This window comes from Postia placenta (assembly GCF_002117355.1).
Source record: "Postia placenta MAD-698-R-SB12 unplaced genomic scaffold POSPLAscaffold_5, whole genome shotgun sequence".
Classification (NCBI taxonomy): Eukaryota; Fungi; Basidiomycota; class Agaricomycetes; order Polyporales; family Adustoporiaceae; genus Rhodonia; species Rhodonia placenta.
This window is the reverse complement of record NW_020169836.1, coordinates 210,750-216,215: the sequence shown is the minus strand read 5'-3', so window position 1 is coordinate 216,215 and position 5,466 is coordinate 210,750.

Genomic DNA, 5,466 nt, shown 5'->3' with positions numbered 1-5,466 from the left:
AGACGAGGAGGTGGAATGCCTGTGTCGTGACTTGGGGTCAAGCGACAGGGGAGAGTCTGAGAGCTGGGGGTGTTCGACTGATCTCACCGAAGCGATGGTGAGCTACGCTCAAACCTAAGGCTAGGGACAAGATAATATATTAGTTAGGTAAAGAAAAGGAATACTACTGAAGGCTTACTGACCTAGGGACAAGAGGTCGAAACTGAGGTCCCTAGGGCAGCAGAGGCCGGCTTATATACAGGGGAAGTTTAGGGGAGGCTGTGCGCACTGGTCCGTGCACAGCTGGTCCGTGCGCAGCATGCTGACGCGTCCTCGGGGGCCGGTGAGTCAGAGAGGCTGTGTCAGCGGAGCCCGAGCTGTGCCGTGCACTGCTGCCCATCTAATCTAATCGTACAGTAGATAGTGATGTGTCCATATCAGGCATGTAGTACAGAGGTCGCGGGTTCGAGCCCGCGAAAAGGAAAAAATTAAATAACGGCTAGACGCCATGTCAACTCATGACATTACCCCCCCCCTCAACGGCGCATGACCTCATGCGAGGCGCCCTTGCCCATCTCCCACCCAGAGCGGCATCGTGCTTCAGTCAGCGGCGAAGGCATCGGCTGAAAGTTGAGACCACCGAATGTAGCGGCATTGAGGCGGCGAGGGGCGTTCGGATTCTTCCGGTGGAAGTCGGCTACGAGGGCCGGCGCATTGGCAACGTTGCGCGCCGGTTCCCATGACATGTGCGAGTTGTCATAACCCTTCCACTTGATGAGGTACTGCAGCTGACGCCGGAAGATCCTCGAATCTTTGATCCGCTCAACCTCGTACTCTTCGTCGCCCTCAACCTCAATGGCAGGTGGCTCCTCCGGCTCTCGGCCCGGGATGTCGCTACGCGTGTACTTGCTTAGCAGGGAGACATGGAATACCGGGTGCACTGGCACCGACTTCGGCAGGACTAATTCGTAATCCAGGTCTCCGAGCTTTCGCCACACGGCATAAGGTCCGAGGCGCTTGGGACTGAGCTTCTTGCTCAGCTGTTTCAGCTTAAGGTTCCGGGCATCAAGCCAGACCTTGTCCCCCGGCGCAAAGACCGGTGCCTCCTGCACGTGCTTGTCATAGTACACCTTCATGCGCTCGGCTGACAGCTCAAGCGCAGAGCGCGTGTCGTCCCGGATCTCCTTCAGGATTTTGAGCCGATCAGCGGCCGCAGGCATCGCAGACATCGGATTGATCCGCACTTGGATCTCAGGATGGTACCCCTGATGCAGGAAGAAGGGGGAATGCCCGGTTGCGGAGTGAACTCGGTTGTTCAGCGCAAATTCCGCAAGCGGCAACTGCTTCGCCCAATCATCCTGCCTGTGGCTTGTGAAAGCACGCAGGTACTGCTCGATCTCCTGATTCCAGCGCTCAGTCTGGCCGTCTGTCTGGGGGTGGAATGCTGTGGACAGCGCCGGCTTGATCCCTAGTCCCTTGTATACCGCATGGAGATACTTTGAAGCGAACTGGGGACCTCGGTCTGATATGACTTTGGCCGGGGCCCCATGATGCTTGAACACATCGCGTATGTACAGGTCTGCCGCACTTTCTGCCGTCAGGGTTTCGTGACAGGCCGAGAAGTGGACCTGCTTGGTAAAGCGGTCGGCGGTAACTAGGATCGAGTCGAATCCATCAGACTTCGGCAAGCCAACGATCATATCGGTTGTGATGATCTGCCACGGTCGCTCGGGGATCTCGTTCGGCTTCAGCGGACCCTGGGGTTTGGCGGGGAATGTCTTGGTACGGTTGCACACGTCGCAGGTGCTTACGTACTCATTGACGAATTTGGACATCCCAGGCCACCAGTAGTTCCGCGACACGAGCTCGAGGGTTTTGGCACGACCACCATGTCCGGCGATCGGCGAGTCGCGGTGGATCTTGACAATATCCCGCCGGAGCTCTGCGTTTTTCGGGACATATACGCATCCGCGGAACAATAGGAGTCCTTGCTCGGCATTCCACTCCTCCAAACCCCTTTGCAGCCGGGGTGGCCCGAGGTCCTGCACCTTTCCAAGTGCCTCGGCCACCTCCCGATCCTTCTCCGAACATTCCCTGATGTGCTTTAGAAGCGACTGATCTGCTGTCACCGAGGCATGGCCACGCCTAGCGGAGGCGATGCGGAATCTTTCCGGTCTGAGAACCACCTGATCAGTGTTATCGTCCTCATCGCCGACCTGATGATCTGATCGGCATGACAGGGCATCAGCCTTTCCGTTCGACGTTCCGGCCTTATGTGTGATGCGGAAATCGAAGTGTGCCAGGAATAGCGACCAGCGAGCTTGACGACGCGTGAGATGTTGGGACGTGCGCCAGTACTCGAGGTTCTTATGATCGGTCACGATCTCGAACTGATTAGGTAACCCCTCGAGGTAATGGCGCCATTCTTCCAAGGCTTCGATGATCGCGAGCATCTCTTTGTCGTAGATCTCGTAATTACGCTGGGCCGAGTCCATGGCATGGGACTGGAAGGCGACTGGATGCCATTTGCCATCATCCTGCTTCTGCATCAATACGCCACCGGTGGCATATCCCGAGGCATCGACTTCGATGCGCGTTTCCCGATGGGGATCGTACAGCGCCAGCACAGGTGTTGTGCCGAAGAGCCGTTTGAGCTCGTCAAATGCACGCTGTTCTTCTTCACCCCAGTGCCAGGGGTCGTTCCCTGTGAGCCGGTCGAGTGGTCGTGAGATCTTAGCGAAGTCTTTGATGAAGCGGCGGTAAAAGTTGGCAAACCCCCGGAACTTCTGAACGTCTTTTTTGTTCCGGGGTACCGGCCACTCATTAATTCCTTTCAGCTTCGCAGGATCCATTGCCACCTCATCGCCACCGAACACATAGCCGATGTAGTCGACCTTGGGAACGTCCCACTCGCACTTCTCAGGCTTCAGGAATAAGTCGTTTTCCTGAAGGCGGTGCAGAACCTCGCATGTGACCTTCTCATGTTCTTCTTTGTTGGTAGAGAAGATCAGAATGTCGTCTAGGTACACGAGGACCTTGCCACCGATGATAAGATCGTGGAAAATCTCGTTCATCATGGCCTGGAAGGTCGCGGGGGAATTGGTGAGGCCGAAGAACATCACCAGGGGTTCGTACAGCCCCCAATTGGTCACAAAGGCTGCTTTCCATTCGTCACCGGCTTTGATCTGGACGTTGTTGTATCCCCACCGGACATCGAACTTTGTAAAGAGCGTGGCACTGCGGAGCTTATCTACCATCTCGGCGATCAGCGGCAAAGGGTAACAATTTTTCACCGTGATCGTGTTCAACCGACGGTAGTCCTGTACGGGTCGAAGTGTCCCTTCTTTCTTCTTGATGAAGAAGAAGGGGGACGAGATGGGCGACTTCGATTCCCATATGTAACCCTTCGCCAGCTGCTCCTTTAGGAACTTGTCAAGCTCCTCTTGCTCATTGTTCGACAGGGGGTACACCTTCGAATGGAACATCGAGTAGCCGGGCACGAGTTCGATTGCATGGTCGTACGGCTTCCTTTCGGGTAGCCGTTCTGATGCTTCTTTGGAGAAGACATTCAGGAACTCGTGGTACTGTTTAGGCACCGACTCCTCGGCGGTCTTAACGACTTTCTTCTTGATCTCCTCCTCAGCGAACAACTGGGAGTACGTATGCCCAGCTGCAACGAACAGCTGAGGGGCGCCAGGAAGCGTAATACCTTGCTCCCAGGCCTCGATCAAGTCGGCTTCGTCCCACTCTACTTCCACCGGATCTTCTTCGGGTTCAAAGTCCGGCAGTACCCTACTCCGGCAGGCACCTATGACCGACCGTTTGGACTTCGGCGAACGCCTGCGCGCCGTGGGCCTGACCCCCGTATCACGCGCAGTCGTTGCTTGCTCCATTCGGCCAGTCCTCCTGGTGCTGCACCTTTCAGGACATCGTGACAATTTTAGGGAGCCCGACTCCCAATCAATCTCTGGGTTGTGCTCTCGCAGCCAATCCAACCCGACGATCACATCCTCTGGACCGATGTCCATGACCGTAAACACTGTCTTCTCGACGTGTTCTCCTATCTGCATCTGTAGTACGGCTACTTCCGAGATGCTTCCGTCTTTATTGAGCGTTCCATCGATGTTGTAAAGCGGAATTGGTTCTTTCAATTTCCGCGTTCGTACTCGATTCTCCGTGATGAAGTGCTTGTTGATGAATTTCGTGGTGGCTCCGCTGTCCACCATTGCGATTATATCTCTGTGCCGTCTTTCTCCCTTGAGGCACACCGGGATGTGGAAGTGCTGGGACCCATGGTCCAACTCGTAAACATTCGCGGTCGCCAATACATTGTACAAATTGTTATTACGAGGTCCGACGCGTGCGGCACGAAGCGCGGACTGGATCAAAAAGACTCCTCTTTGAGCGCTCGATAGTGCTCCAGCTCCTCGCGCATCGACTTCATCTGTGCCATTAAGTCCGCCAGCTCGGAACTATCCGATTTCGCTGAAGCGGTGCTTGTACTTGCCGAGGATGAAGTGACGGGGGCGCTTGTCGCCGCCTGGGTGGAACCCGAGGCAACCATAGCCCGCGTGTCGGCGCGTTTTGTGTAAGGCTTGTCCTTACAATTGGGGCACTCGAAGCGTCGGTACCCTTGCTTCCCACAGCCGTAACAATTGCCGGGGAAATTGCCTTTTTCGACGGCCGCATTGATGCTGGCCGAAGCTCTGTGTGACTGGGGCGTACCACCACGTGCCCCGCCGCGTCCTCGACCTTGAGCCGAGAAGAAACTGTTCAACTCAGGCCGACGGGCCCGGCTGATATTGAGGATCTGTTCGACCTCTGTGGCGCGCTTGTCAGCGTCTTCCCACGTGGTGAACGTTTCGAGCTCGATTTTGCGATAGACACGGGAGGGGATGCCGCTTAGGTACTTGTCGCGTAATTCCAGGTCCCCATACCCGGAGCGGTCTGCCGGACCCTTGAACAGCGCGGAGAACTCCGCCGCAGTGCATTTTTCACGGACCGATTTGTCCGCGCAGAGTTTGGCCAGCTCTACCTGGGCCGCTGCCTCATCGTCGAGGTTGCCGAAGCGGGCTTTGAAAGTCGTGGCAAAGGCCGCCTCATTTGCGAAGGGGGTCGTCACTCCCTGAACACCGAGTTGCACGGACACGAGTTGGGCGAAGTATGGAGTGGCCCAGGTGCGGGCGTCACCGTCGAGCAGGCTTAATGCAACCTGCACCTTGAGTTCAATGGTGGTCAATGATGTGTTGACCAGCCAGTAGATGCGCAGCTGCGACAGGAACCTGTCGCATTCGATGACGGTTTTGCCGTCATACCGGAGGGGAAGGAGAAGCTTCAGGGTCTCCTTGTCGGGGGTGGTCGAGGGAGACGACATTATCGGCGCCGGGGGGGACGGAGGACGGCGCAGGGGCGGAGGCGGCTGTGGTGGCCCTCCGCTGGTCGGACTTCGAGGGGAACAAGTGCGCGAGCGGCCTCGCGGCAGAGACG